The sequence below is a fragment of the Myotis brandtii genome, unplaced genomic scaffold (assembly GCF_000412655.1).
Source record: "Myotis brandtii unplaced genomic scaffold, ASM41265v1 scaffold333, whole genome shotgun sequence".
Classification (NCBI taxonomy): Eukaryota; Metazoa; Chordata; class Mammalia; order Chiroptera; family Vespertilionidae; genus Myotis; species Myotis brandtii.
Window position 1 is genome coordinate 522,144 of NW_005362842.1, and position 15,938 is coordinate 538,081.

Genomic DNA, 15,938 nt, shown 5'->3' on the forward strand with positions numbered 1-15,938 from the left:
GTGAAGACAGGCAGCGCCGTCAGTGCGCATGTGCATGTCTGGCCGCGGTGTGGTCTTTGGCTCCACCTGGCGGCCGGAATCCGCGCGGTGGGACAGGAGCCAGGGCGAGGCTGGCTGGGAGGAGGGGGAATGCCAGCAAGTTTAGGTGGGAGAGCTGGGGAAACTGAGGCCCAGAGAAGGAAGGAAGAAGCTGCCGTTTCCCGAGAACATAGCTACCGTGCGCCTGGTGTGTTACGTTTATTGTCTCATTAAATCCTCATATTTATGGAAACTTTTCATGAAAGGGAAACTGGCAATCAATGGAGTAAATGCCTTTAAACCTAGATTTCGGGATTAGCATTCCAGGATTCTTTTCTGCTTTGGGGTTCATGAAGTCCCCTTTGTGAGAGTGGTAAATTGAATAAGGTTCTACTAGGCCTCAACCCCTGTCCATTAAAATCCCCAGGTCCACCAACATAGCTACAACTTTGAGAGAAATCTAGGTCCCTCTATCAGGCAGAGTAAAGGCGCCAAACCATTTCTGGAGAGAGATCTGCTGTAGTCCGGGAGGACTCAAAACCCAAAGGAGTACCCAAGAGATGACCTCATTCCTTCCTTTCCCCACCCCAGGGGCAAGAAGGCCAGGGAGATGATAGATTGTGTGAAAATCAGCAGTTACAGAATCTTTCAATATTATCTCCTGTGTGAAAGAAAGAAGCTGCAGATGTAATACAGAAGAAGTTAATTAAAAGCCCCAAAATGCTGTATTTGCATTGGAAATATCAGTATGAATTCAAGAGATGTTTTATTTTTGGAAAGAAATGTATACTAGTATGTATGAATACATCATACACATATACACATGTATACATTAATATATATTCTGTATTTATAACATACCTAGAAAGGCCTAGAAACAATGACTAATCTAGTAGCAAAGAGCATATCTAACACTCATATTTTAGTCTTGAAATGCTATTTTCTATTTAAAAACATAAAGGGATCTCTCAGAGAAATTGCTGATTACAGATACTGTGTACAAGAGGAGCCTGGAATGTCTTGTCATACTTGATAACAAAGAAGCTATCAAAGACACTAGGGTCACATCAAAAGGACTTGGAAACCAACCTGAAGATGAGATAATTTCAGCTGCAACAAAGATCATTGCAATTGATTGAAACTCATCAAATATGTTTCAATCCCTGAGTTCATAAAACCAGCAAAAAAAGAGTTAATATTCAGCAAAAATACTAATTGATCACCTTCTGAGGATGGCATAGAAACAAATTATATTCTTAAAAACTAGGTAAATAACAGGAAAGAATCAATTACTCCACTTTAAAAAAAATGCCTTCATTGATTTCAGAGAGAGGAAGGGAGAGGGAGAGACAGAAACATCAATGATGAGAGAGAATCATTGATCGGCTGCCTCCTGCACCCCCTCCACAGGGGATCAAGCCTGCAACCTGGGCATGTACCATGACCAGAATTGAACAGTGACCTTCTGGGTCATAGGTCAATGTTCAACCACTGAGCCACACCGGCTGGGCAAGTATTCCACTTTTTATATATTAATTATACCACTGGGTAACCAAATAATAGGTTAAGAAAAACAACTTCTTGTAAAATTATTATAGCTAACTGCCTTGGCTGGTGTCTCAGTTGGTTGGAGTGTCGTCACATACACCAAAAGTTTTGATTCCTGGTCGGGGCACATTCCTAGGTTGCAGGTTCCATTCCCAGTCAGGGCGCATACAGAAGGCAACCAATCGATGTTTTTTCAATGGGTAACCAAATAATAGGTTAAGAAAAACAACTTCTTGTAAAATTATTATAGCTAACTGCCTTGGCTGGTGTCTCAGTTGGTTGGAGTGTCGTCACATACACCAAAAGTTTTGATTCCTGGTCGGGGCACATTCCTAGGTTGCAGGTTCCATTCCCAGTCAGGGCGCATACAGAAGGCAACCAATCGATGTTTTTCTTTTACATCAATGTTTCTCTCTCTCTTCCTCCCTCCCTTCCCCTCTCTCTAAAAAAACACACAAAAAAAGCAAAAACAACAACAACAATAAAAACATGTCATCAGTTAAGGATTACAAAAATTATTACAGTTAATAAGTGAAAACAAAATGATTGCCATTTTGCAGCCTGCTATAAAATCATGTACCTAGCTAGAGAGAGAGAGAGAGAGAGAGAGAGAGGGAGAGAGAGAGACTCCAGCCATGTAGAAGGGAGTTGATGAAAGAACCCAGAACCACCTGCTATCATGCCAAAGGAATGAAACCTGGGTCTGATCCAGCTGCTAATTTACAGGAAATGCAGAAGTCAAAGGGCCAAGCTGAACTGTACAATGAGGATGCAATTGACAAAATCCAGACTTTGAGAAACTATACAGACCAAGCAGCCTGAGTTCTTCAACAGATAAACTGCAAGGAAAAGAAAGAGATAGAGGGAGGAACCTGTGCATTGAAAGAGTCATAAAAGACATATTAAGTTTTTTTAAATGGGCAAAACTAAGCTTGAATGTCTAGGGGTGCACACTCAGATGATTCAACCATAGAGAATGCAAGGAAATAATTACCATAAAGGTCAGGGTGGTCGTTACTTTCAGGGGAAGGGCTGTGACTGGGACCTGGAGGGACTCATGGGGGGCTGGCAAAATTCTATTTCTTGACCTGGGTGGTGATGACAAAGGTGTATGTCTTGAAATGACTTCCTGAGCTACAAATTTAATTTGTATGATTTTCTGCATCTGTGGTTTGTTTTACATTATAAAGGTTTTTAAAAATGAAAACAGAAATATTCCACTCTGTGTGTGTTTGTGTGTGTGTACATATACATACTAGTATATGTATATATAGCTTCTGGGAGTACTAGGTACATAACAGGCACTCACTAAATATGACTCCCCTTCCCTGTTAAAAATGTGAAAAACCTTTACCTGTGTGATTTCACTCCCTTGTGTGACTAATTAAAAATAGTTGATGCTTATTAAGTGATTGTTATGTGCCAGGACTGTTCCCAGTGCATGTCATCTAACTGAATTTTCACAACCTTGTTATTTTTATTCCCATTTTACAGAGAAGAAAATTGAGGCTCAAAGAGGCTATCTGTGGCCACACAGAAAGTGGTAGAGTAGTCATATTTTAAACCCAGGCAGTCTGGCCCCCTGGCCTATACTCTCATTCCGTGTGTGTGTGTGTGTGTGTGTGTGTGTGTTATCTGTGGCCACACAGAAAGTGGTAGAGCAGTCAGATTTTAAACCCAGGCAGTCTGGCCCCCTGGCCCATACTCTCATCCCGTGTGTGTGTGTGTGTGTGTGCCTACCTACCTTACTTGTTTTTCAAATTTGGTGTCCAGTGCCCCTTTTTGTACAAATAATAACTCCCCCTTATGGATTACTTGTTTTTTTAAATTGGTGTCCAGTGCCCCCTTTTTAAAAATATTTTATTGATTTTTTTACAGAGAGGAAGGGAGAGGGATAGAGAGTTAGAAACATCGATGAGAGAGAAACATCAATCAGCTGCTTCCTGCACACCCCCTACTGGGGATGTGCCCACAACCAAGGTACATGCCCTTGGCCAGAACCGAACCCAGGACCCTTGAGTTCGCAGGCCGACTCTCTATCCACTGAGCCAAACCGGTTAGGGCCACTGCCCCTTTTTGTACAAATAATAACTCCCCCTTATGGAGTGTCTGCCAATGTGTGTGCCACCTCTTAACACGCCACAGCCTGGATCATGGAGGTACTTGTTCGTCTGCATTTGATAGATGAGAAAACTGGAACTCAGAGAGATGAAGAACTTGCCCAGTTACAAGGTTAACAAATGGAAGCGTTGGGGGTTTGAGTTGTGGTGGGGACGGTTCATACTCTTTGGCCCATCAGATTCTAAAGAACAAAATGTTCCTACCCTTAAACAGATGGCCCGCTGATGGATCTGACCCAGTCTGAGGTCATGGGTTGCCCAATCAGTGGTCCGGAGCCTGACTTGGCTTGAGAAGTGTCCAGACGAGGGCTGGGAGAAGTCGAGAGCTTGGCAAGTGCCAGACATGCCTGACCCCAGTCGGAGGGTCGTGTGAAGCTTGTGATCCAGGGGCTTGGTGTGCCTCGAGGAGCCGGGGACTCCTGTGTGCCAGGCTTTTGTTCAGAAGCCTTAAAGTCAGGGCCTAGAATAGAGCTGTCCACTCTCCATGTGCCCGGGGCCAGCTGCATGGATTTCCCAGAAGAGGTGGGAGCCAAGCCGTGCTTTTCTGGTCACACATTGATTTTCTAACATGACTCAGCATCACTGCTTGGAGATACCGTCCATCCTCTCTGTCCCTGGGGGCTCTACACCCCAGCCTGGCTGATGCATTTCAAAACAAGGCTGGGAACGGTAGGGGACGAGGAGAGGTGGAGACTCCAACCCTCTACCTCACAGGTACCAGCTTAAGAGCCCACTCAGCCCACACTCCGTTGGACATTAACATCCAACAGGATCAACTTCTTGCCAAATGCCAGGCACCTTGCTAAGCACTTTATGTGTGTTCACCCAGCTAGCCCCACAGACAGGCTATCGCGGAGGGGCTCCTGTGAGGACCGTTGGAGAGGTGAGAAAACTGAGACCCAGAGAGGCAAAAGCACTCGTAAACAGACACACAGAGATGGAGCTCCAGGTCTGTCATTGTGGAATCACGGGCTGTCCATCTGGCAGTGCTCTGTCGAGTCACTGTGTCACTCAGCCTTCACGACAACCTGGCTGGGTAGTACGGTCACCTCCATGAAGATATGAGGAAACGGAGGCCCAGGAGGTGGGTGTGCCTTGCACAGTGCGACTCGAAACTTCTGCTGTGACAGCCAGTGACTACTTTTCAAGAGCACAGTGACAGCCCACAACTGCTAAAATGTGGCCCACGTCCCTGGATGTATTATCACTCCTTACCTTTGCCCACAGCTGTTCTGTGATGGGAAGAAGGGGCAAGGAATCCTTTGGTGATCATCTTCTCGGGAGGGTGGAATGGGCATGACGGGGTCTCCTCTGGGTGGTGGTGACTATTGGAGAGTTTACCATGTGACCCCTCCATGAGGGCCCAGTGGTGTGATGGGGCAGGAGCAGCTAGAGGCGGGGAGAAACAGGATGCCTGGCTGCGTGGGTGTAGGAGCCAGAGAGTGGGTCTGCTGAGGTCAGCGCCCCCTCCAGGTGCCCCCGGGAAAGGCTGCTTGAATGCTTCCCATAGACCAGCGTGGGCAGAAAGCAGCTACAGGAGCCAACTTGGGCCTCATCCTGTGGGGCCTCCTAGAGGGGCAGAGGGGCGGCAGCAAGAAGCTGGAGTTGGATGTCAGATTCCCAAAGATTGAAGAAGAAATTGCAAGGGACCCCCAGGAAGAAGGGTGCATCCATTGAGGTCAAAGGTGAGAAGGACTTGAAGCCATGGCCATCTCCATGAGTCCACAACAGCGTCCCAAGACAGAAAGGGGCGGCTTTCAGTATCTGCTGCGTCCAGAGCCCTTGAGGCCTGGAAGGGTGCTGGCCAAGTGATACCCTTCCTCTCCTCTCACCATCTCTGTGAGCCCCGCTAGAGCCCAGAGAGGCTAGGAAACCATCAATGGGCTCCACAGGTTAAAAAAAAACAACAACTAGTGCTTCTAGAATGGCTGAAATTTAAAGAGACTCCCTAGCAACTGGAACTCTCAGACATTGTTGGTGGGAATGCAAGGTGGTGCCACTACTTTGGAAAATAATTGGCAGCAGTTTCTTAAAAAGTCAGACATATGCTTATATGACCCAGCAATCGCACTCCTAGATATTTGCCCAAAGTAATGAAAGAACTTGTTCACTCAAAGACATGTGCATGCACGTTCTTAGCAGCTTTACTTACAATAGCCAAAACTGGGGGCAAAGTGTCTATCCACGGAGAAATGGGGTAAACAAACTATGATATATATGTATCTTAGTAATAAACAGGAACAAGCTACTAATACACGGACACATCTCAAAATAGTTCTGCTCAATGAAAAAAAAAAAAAAGAGTACGAATTGTATGTTTCCACTTCTGTGAAATTCCAGAAAATTTAAAGTAACCTGCAGTGAAAGAAATGAATCTGCAGTGATTGCCTGAAGGATCAAATAAGAGACAGTTCACGTTAAACAATTAGCACAGGGCTCGGGTGTAATAAAGCACTCAATAAATGTTAACTATTATTGATCTTCATCTGGGCAGTGGCTGCTGGCTGTTTAAGTTTCTCAGCCTTTGAATCAAGTGCTTACCGCCTCAGTTATATTTATTGACATGGAAAGATGCCCAAAGCGTACTGTTGACGGGGGGGGGGGGGGGGGGGGGGGGGGGCTACAAAACAATATATTTCAAAGGCATTTTAAAGACTAAAGGGGGGAAAGTGGACATACTTCTCTCAGCATGGTGTCTGCACACTGGAAGCGCTCAGTGAAAGCCAGCTGTGATTATGATTCACGTGAAGGCATTTTGTTGCCCACCCAAGGCTACTTTCAAATATTACCCTGTGAGCTCCTGTGAAATAAGATAATGCTCACAATTGTGCTTCGACAGTGAGTCAGAGCGAGATAGACCGGGGCTGCCCCCCTGCCTTCCTTCTGACGCACTGCAGGGGGCTATCATGGGTGGGGCTGGAGTTGGACTTGGGACCCATCGGTCTCAGGTGGATGTTGGTACTTTCTTTTGTGTCCCTGGAGCAAAAGCAAAGCAAAGCCGTGCCCTTTGGAATATAGACTCCAAGCTTGGACAGAGAATATTCTTTGCAGTAACTGAGGTGCTATGATGAAATGTAGACACGTGAGGGCACTCCAATCAATTGGCAATTGAGAAAATCACAGAAGGGTGATGATGATGATGATGATGATGATGATGTTGCTGTTACATTTAACTTGGCTTCCATTTATTAATTTTTTGCTATGAGCTCCTAAAATATGCTCAGAGACTCACAATCTTTATCTCTTTTTATCCTTCCAAGTACCCCATCAGTTAGATTCTGTTACTAAAGATTTTATAGATAGGGTGTATTGCTCTTTAGAATTTTAAAAATATATATATTTAAGGAGTCGACCTTCACAATTTTTTTTAAATTTTATTTTTATTGATTTCAGAGAGAGGAAGGGAGGAGAGAGAGAAACATCAATGACGAAAGAGAATTATCAATCAGTTGCCTCCTGCATGGCCCCTACTGGGGATTGAGCCCACAATTCTTGCATGTGCTCAACCTTCACAATTTTTTTAAAATTTATTTTTATTGATTTCAGAGAGAGGAAGGAAGGAGAGAGAGAAACATCAATGACGAAAGAGAATTATCAATCAATTGCCTCCTGCATGGCCCCTACTGTGGATTGAGCCCACAATCCTTGCATGTGCTCTGACCAGGAAGCAAATCTTGACCTCCTGGGTTGATACTCAACCACTGAGCCACACTGGCTGGGCAAAATTCACAGATCTTATAAAATGTACAGCTATTAAGTGTAAAACTTGGTGAATTGTTACAGGTAACCCTTCTCAGATCAAGATGCATAACTTTTTAAAAATATATATATTTTTTATTGATTTCAGAGAGGAAGGGAGAGGGAGAGAGAGATAGAAACATCAATGACAAGAGAGAATCATTGATTGGCTGCCTCCTGCACATCTCCCACTGGGGTCAAGCCTGCAACCCAGGCATGTACCCTTGACTGGAATCGAACCCGGGACCCTTTAGTCCACAGGGCAATGCTCTATCCACTGAGCCAAACTGGCTAGGGCAAGATGCATAATTTTTAAAGTTAAAAACAAGTTAAATTGATTGAGGTAACATTGGTTAATAGCACTAGATAAGTCTCAGGTATGCAACTCTATAATACAATCTCTGTATCCTCTATTGCATGCTCACTACCTGAAGTTTAGTTTCCTTCTGTCCCCTTGTATATATTTTTTAATTTTTCAACTCGTGTTTGATCCCCTTTCTCCTTTTCATTCACCATTCTGTTGTCTGTAGCTATGCATTTGTGGTTTTGAAGATATATAACATTTAAAAATATTTTTAATGTATTTTTATTGATTTCAGAGATAGGAACATCTGTGAGAGGGAATCATTGATTGGCTGCCTTCTGCACGCCCCCTACTGGGGATTGAGCCCACAACCCAGGCATGTGCCCTGACTGGGAATCGAACTGTGACCTCCTGGTTCATACATAGTTCAATGCTCAACCATTGGGCAACACCAGCTGGGCCAAAGATAGGTTTTGGATGTATTTAAGAATTAGTTGTGACTACTTGTAGGGACAAGCCACTCCCAGCCTTTTATTTTTTTATCCTCACTGCAGGGGTCGTTCTCAGCATCTACTAGGGTTCAGGAATCTGGAGAAGGGGTTGCGAGTAAATTAAGTAAACTAGACATGAAATATAAATTTGGAAGGCATTTTGGGGGCCAGACAGAGACTTAGTTCTGGTGACTAAGTTCCTTGAATCTCTGCACCCAGGGCTCTTTATTCCTACATTTTTCCCTATAGCAGAGAGAGAGAGAGAGAGAGAGAGAGAGAGAAACCCAATGTGAGAGAGAAACATTGATTGGTTGCTTCCCGTACACACCCTAACCAGGAATCAAACCTGCAACCTAGGTATGTGCCTTGACCAGGAATCAAACCCACATTCTTTTGGTGTACAGGATGATGGAGTCTACTCTGTGCCAGGGGCCTTTCCACTGGCCACAGGAGGAATAAATCACGGTGCCCTCTGCTCCCTGCCTACCCCTGGGGCCTGAGGATTCAGGAATGAACCAAGTCACTATAAAGTGCTAGTAATGTACAGGTTTCTAGAAAGACATGCAGGCATAGTGACAAGACTAAGGCAACCAGGTGGACGCCTCACAGTGGCCCACCGGCCTGGAGGGCCATGGCCATCTGAGAGCCCTGGAATCGGAAATCCAGCCCCAGGCTGGTGGGAGACAGGCTCAGGCCTCCCTCCAGGAATGGGCTGCTGGGAGTTTTCTACCTGTGACCCCACTTGTGACCGCAGCTCCTATCACCTCAGCCTCCAAAAGGCTGGGCCCACAGGGCCATAAATTCCTGCTATCATTAGTCAGTATCTCTACAGCTCCGGCTGTTTGCCAGGAGCGCTACAGTTATTTTTATCACTTACGAGTTCCATAATTATTTTTTATCACTTTTTTCTCACAGTAGCCTTGCAAACATGGCTGGTTTTGCTCTCTTTCAATTTGGAGTTGGGGGAATCCAGGCCCCAGAGGATTTCAGGGAATTTTTTTTAATTTGCCCGAAACTCCAGAGAGGGTCAGGGTTTGACTCACAGCCTTTCTGAGGTCCAGGCTGGGGCTTTGTGTGAGGCCAAAGGCTGTGGAAGAATCAGGGGGTGGAAACCGGGAACCATCAGTAACTAGGGAAAGATCTTGGCTCAGCTACTTCTGAGCTGTGTGACCTAGGGCAAGTCACGCAACCTCTCTGTGCCTCAGTTTCTTTGTCAGTCAAATGAGGTAGTACCTACCTCATAAGTTAGTACATATAGACGCTCAGTAACTGTGAGGTTCTATATAACTTAAATCGGGATCCGGATTCTAAACTCTGACCCTGGCTTACTGGATGACTTGGGCAAGTCTCTCGCCCTCTCTGAACCTGAGATTTCTCATTTGTAAAATAGGCATAATCTTGCCTGCCTCACACCTTGGCTCTTGTATCTTCAGTCTCATCAGCCTGCTCTTCAAGTCCTCACACCTCCAACTCTGCTTGGTACTAAGCCCAACCGTCCCACCCCCAGCTTTGCCTGGTTAACTCTCCATTATCATCTCAGATGTCCTGCCTTCTCTCCCTCCCTTCTTTTCTTCACTTATTCAACAAATATTTATTGAACACCTACTATGTGGCAGAACTGTGCTAGGTGGTAGATAGGATAGGCAAAGCCCCTATCCTCATGAAGGGGAGGTAGACCATAAACTAAAAAGAGATGAAAAAAAAAAAAACAACCTCAAGGCAATTACAAACTGTATTAAGAACTTACTTCATAAGGGAAAGTTAAAACATTATAAGAGGAAGTAAACCTCAAGGCAATTACAAACTGTATTAAGAACTTCATAAGGGAAAGTTAAAACATTATAAGAGGAAGTAAATGAAGAAGGTTGCTTTCCAGAAAGTCCTCTCCAAGGGACTCTTGTGTTTAAATTAATAATGTATTTGACGATGTACATGGTACAAAATTCAGGCGATGCACCACGCCACGCAGTCGAAAGTGCTCCTCCCTGCCTGCTCCCACCCCTGCCCCAGATTTGCAGCCTTCCCCCAGAGAGGCCCTGTGTGACCAGCTTCTTGAGAGTGGGTGCCATTGGGGTGGCATCTGAATCACAAGAAGCGGCAGCCGTTTGCAGGTGTGGGAGGAGTCCAAGCAGAGGGCCTGGCAGTGCAAAGGCCTGAGGCGTTGCTGGAGGAAGAGAAGGGCTCGCAGAGGCGATGGGTGAGCCAAAGGAAGGAATTTGGATGTTTCTCTATGTGGCCTGGGCAAAGCTTTCAAGTTGGGGGCTGGGTCGTGGTCAGGATGAGTGTCTTTCGGTTTGTGTTCTATAAAAACACCATGGAGAATGGATTTATGGATCTGAGTGGAGCAGGGAGACCATTGAGATAAAAACTGTGCAGCTGATGATGGTGGAGACAGGGGCCGGGATGGAAGAATGGGGGTGTTGAGTAGGGGGTGACCTGGGCTATTTGGGAGGTGGGGTGGAGACCAGCGAGGGTTCCCAGGCCATATACTCTCCTGACGCCATGCCATTGTTAGTAGGCCGTCTTTGTGATGATTAGATTAACGTTGCACCCAGTAACCTGGCACAGAGCGGGCACTTGGGACATGTTTGCTGAAGAGATGCCTAAAGGATGAAAAGGCCCTTTGTGAATGGAGACACGCCCTTTGAGAAAAGGCTGCAGCGGGCCCCTATGTGCTCCCTCCTCCCCCATGGACACGCCCCTCCCACTCAACCTTGCCAGGAGAATCACCCCCAAATCCACCCTGCCATTTGGAGCCTGCTTCTGATACGAGAATTTTTGAACCTCAACCTTAGGATTCTCATATATTCTTGGCCGTGAAACCCTTTCCCCATGAAAGCCTGACTCAGTCTGGGAAACTGAGTCCAGGGGTGCAAGGCAGCCCCAGGTTAGTAGCAGAGTTTTCCCCCAGCCCTGACCTTGGCCTCTCCTCCATCACTTCCTCCGGATAGCTGATGCCTACTGTTTATTTTGTACGAGGCAAATCCAAGGCAACACACAAAATACTGTCCATTAATTTTATTCTCATAATAGTCTTAGGAGGTGGGTTCTACTATGATACCCATTTGAGAGATGAGACACCTTCTTGCCTTCTATCCTGCCTGCCCACCATGTCCTAGAGGCTCTCATTCATCTATAATAATAAAAGGTTAATATGCTAATTAGACCAGAAATCCTTCTGGATGACTTTCTGGATGAAGCCAGGGCTGCAAGGGAAGCCCGGGTCCTAGGTGCCAGAGGGAAGCCGGTGCTGGCTGCTGGGGAAAGGAAGGCCTACTCTTGCACGAATGTCATGCATCAGGCCTCTAGTTCTGTATATATTTGCCTGATGGTGGTTTCCTTGGAACTTCTGCCACAGGGAAAATCGCCCAGGTTCCCTGAGTCCTGTTTAGCCACTGAGTCTAGTCTTTCGTCTTCTGCAACCTGTTTTTGTTTTTTAGTTTTTTAACATTTTTATTGATTTTAGAGAGGAAGGGAGAGATAGATGGAAACATCAATAATGAGAATCATTGATCGGCTACCTCCTGCACGCACCCTACTGGAGATTGAGTCCACAACCCAGGCATGTTCCCTGACCAGGAATCAAACCCTGACCTGGTTCATTGGTCAATGCTCAACCCCCGAGCCACACCAGCTGGGCTGCAGCCTGTTTTAAGACATTGTTGAAGGATTTTTTTTTTTTAGCTCAATCAACAGATGCCTGTTGACCTCCTACTACTGGGACTATGTGGTAAATGACACAGGACTCAAGTCTGGTGGGGGACCCAGTTCATCAAGATCTTCCCCCTGCACAGTGGGTGACTTGACGGCAAAGGTTTGGTCTTTTCATCCCTGCTCCCGGACTTAGCTGATTCTGTGGAAGTGAGTCCAAGACAGGAGGAGAGGCCATGGAGAAATGCAGGTCCTGCCAAGATTAAGGAAAAACTGGGTGCATGGCATAAACACCCCTGCCTCTCTCTCATCCTGTCCTCTAAGCTCCCATTGGCTCCTTCTTTTGATGAAATCCAACAGGATTCAGGAGGCCTGGGTGCTCCTGGAGCACAGAGCAGGGCAGACAAGGGCACGAGAGAAGCACCTCCAAAGGACATTCGAGTGCAGTCTTGTAACTTGCGTAGGAGTTTTCCGGAGGGAGAAACTGGGAAAGGGTGTTTCCACTACAGGGAACAGCAGGTACCAAGGAGTTACAAAACGCCTGGCCCGCTTAATTGTTTATTTAATTAGGATTGTTTGTTTGATTGATTGATTCTGTTCTATGTGCACTTGGTGAAAATAAAACATTCAAAAGGTACAAAAGGCCATAAAATGAAAAGTAGGTCTTCCTCCCTCCCCTGACCCAGCTACTCAGCTCACCTCCCCAGAGGACATCTTTCTCTCCAGTCTCTTATCACCTTCTAGAACAGTGGTTCTCAACCTTCCTAATGCCGCGACCCTTTAATACAGTTCCTCATGTTGTGGTGACCCCCAATTTCATTGTTACAAATTGAACATAATTAAAGCATAGTGATTACTCACAAAAACAATATGTAATTATATATGTGTTTTCCGATGGTCTTAGGTGACCCCTGTGAAAGGGTCCTTCGACCCCCAAAGGGGTCGCGACCCACAAGTTGAGAACCGCTGTTCTAGAAACAATCAATTCAAATGACAGTAAATGCTTGTGAAGTGTGTGACATGTGTCACTTGAACTCCTAACTTGACTTAATGTGAGTGATATTTGTAGAGCTCCTACTGTGTGCAAAGACATCGGCTGAGAATTCTGGCCTTGGACTCTAAGCCCAACCCTTCGGTAAACACTGTGTAGTGTTAGACACACCACACTCTGCTGCTCATTTCCTCCCCCAGTCAAGGGGTGAGTGTCCCCGGGTCCAGCCAGCTCTGTGAGGTGTGCTCACCATTGTGTTGTCCAATTGACGTTTTGTGGCTTAAACTGAATTAAAGCCAAATCACTGGCAAGAAGCAAATCGTAACACAGGAGCACACATAAGCCTTGGGTGTGGTTCTGGGGATCACATGTTGTTGTTTTGGGAAGACGAGTGGGGTTTTTGTCTCCCAAGACCTGCTCTTCTCTGAGCCACAGGGGGGGAGGGAGAAGTTGGGTCCAACCAACTAACTGGAAGGGCAGATCTTTCCTGACTACCCCTAGCTGGTGTCTGCAACCCTCGTGGAGTTCAAGACCAGAATGGGGAGCTGGGAGGGCCAGCAGGCCTACAGAGATGGGAATCCCCACAGCCAACCCCCAGAGCAGACTTGCCAGTACCTGGAAGCAAACAACCAAATCTGGGTCCCGGATGCCAGCCCGAAGCCCAGAGTCCAGAGCAACCCAGGTCACCAGGAACAGATGAGAACAGGGCCCTTGTGTCCTGTTCTTACATTCCAACCTCTCATTCTCTCAAGACCCAGTTCCTTCCTGACCATGCCTGTGTGCCCAGCACTCAGAGCAAATGTGCCTACCACGGTCAGACCACCTGCTTTGTGCAGGTGCTGACTACACACCAGCTCTTACCGCCCCCACCGCCCCGCCCCCAGCTGCTCTGCAAGGAAGGTATTGATGATCCCCACTTTTGCAAACAAGGAAACCTGAAGCTCAGAAAGGAAGGATGTGCTGGCCAGTGTGGCTCAGTGGTTGAGTGTTGACCTATGAACCAGGAGGTCATGGCTCGATTCCCAGTCAGGGCACATGCCTAGGTTGGGAGCTTGATCCCCAGTAAGGGGTGTGCAGGAGGCAGCCAATCAATGATTCTCTCTCATCATTGATGTTTCTATCTCTCCCTCTTCCTTTCTCTTTGAAATCAATAAAATATTTTAAAAAACAAAACAGAAAAGAAAGGAGGAATGCAGGGCAGTGTGAGGTCGGGAATTATAAGGTATAGTGATATCAATGGGCATTTTGTATAAAAAAATTATGGAGTGCTGAGCACAGAATCAGAGAACCTTAGAAACATGAAGTCCAGGAGTCCAGGGCTCACAACCTGTGTATTAGCAGTACTAGAGGCCCGGTGCACGAAATTCTTGCACTGGGGGGCGGGGTCCTCAGCCTGGCCTGCGCCTTCTCACAGTCTGGGAGTCAGTCGGACATCCTTAGTGCTGCTGCGGAAGCGGGAGAGGCTCCCGCCACTGCTGCACTTGCCAGCTGTGAGCCCAGCTTCTGGCTGAGCGGTGCTCCCCCTGTGGGAGCACACTGACCACCAGGGGCAGCTCCTGTGTTGAGCGTCTGCCCCGTGGTGGTCAGTGCGCGTCATAGCGGCCGATAGTTCCACCATTTGGTCAATTTGCATATTAGCCTTTTATTATATAGGATAATCCACCCCCACCCGTTCCCCACACCACAGATGAAATGTCTCCCTTGAGCCCATCTCCCATCCATTCACGCCTCTTCTCTCACCTGGGGTCTTGTTCCAGCCTCCTCTCTGGTGTCTCTTTCAAACCTGCACACAGCAGCCAGAGGCATCTTTTAAAACTTCAAGCAAACTGTGTTACTCTTCCCCTTAAAACACTTCACTGGCTCCCCTTTGCCCTCAGGATAAAGTTCAACCCTCTGGACCTGGTTCATAAGGTCCTCTGTCATCTAGTCATAGTATCTTGTCACTCTGCCTCTCTCTGGCATCCCCTCCCAACTTTACACCAACTCACATCGACCTCATTTTAGTTCGCCAGGTATGCCATGCACCCCGCCCCCTCCCTATCCCCTGGACCTTTGCACTTGCTGTTCCTTCCATTTGGAACACAGTGTACACCAGCGCCCCCTTCTCTGGTAGGAATACTCTCTCTTCCTGTCTCCACTGGGTAGCCATTTCTGCTGACACCCCTCCCAAGGAGGTGGGGTTGGTGCCTCTCCCCCTGCATCCTCTCCCAGATCCTGTGTCCAGGCGCATGACAGAGCTCACTGTGTATGGTATATGCCCATGTGCTTGCCCGTGTCCCCATCAGCCACAGCGGGCAGAAACTTGGGTCATTTCTTCTCTACTGAAGCCCTAGCTCCTGGCATTGTGCAGGGCAGAAAAGAGTTGCTGAATCAATATGTATTGATAAATGAATCATATTATGTTAGATCACAGAATCACAAAATTTTAGAATCATGGACTTGGTGAAACAGAAACCTAAAATCTCAGCATCACATCATCATAAACTTAGAAAGTACTAGATACAGAGAAACTGAGCCTCCCAGAAGCTTAGGATCTCAATGTTGGAAGAATTCTTGTAGAGGTATCTTGTCCTATTAGTGGGTTAGGTAAGCCTCAACTGTGCCCTTCTGTACTATTTGACTTACATTTTATTACATTGTCTTTCAAATATCTATTTTTATGATGTGTCCTTTCATAATATGCATTGAGCACCTAACTTATTAACCACTACTTATTGAACACATAGTATGTACCAGACAATATGTTGGCCAACTGTATCTTATCTACGGCTGCATAAATTATCCTGGTTTAAAACAATAAACATTTATTATCTCAGTTTTTGTGTGGTGGGACTTCAGGAGTAGCAGTCAGCCAGGGCCATGGTCACCTGAGGGCCTGGAGGATCCACTTCCAAGACGGCTCGTTCCCACGGCTGGCAGTGGACAGCAGGCCTCAGTCCCTCTCCACATGGACCTCGCCACAAGGCTGCTTGAGTGTTCTTACAACATGGCTGCTGCCTTCCTCAAAGCAAGTAATGCAAGATGGAACCTGCAATGCTTTTTGTAACCTAGCCTTGATAGTCACACTCCTTCATTTC

General features: G+C 46.5%; 1 protein-coding gene across 1 annotated transcript in view; it reads right to left on the minus strand.

Moving 5' to 3' along the window:
- TTPAL (tocopherol (alpha) transfer protein-like) overlaps positions 1 to 15,382 on the minus strand; it is a 32,412-nt gene extending 17,030 nt beyond the window's left edge. Inside the window, exon 1 of the mRNA XM_014543719.1 lies at positions 14,602 to 15,382. The gene's annotated coding sequence lies outside the window, so the exon portion shown is untranslated. The remainder of the gene's footprint in view (positions 1 to 14,601) is intronic.
- Between the last annotated feature and the right edge of the window lie 556 nt (positions 15,383 to 15,938).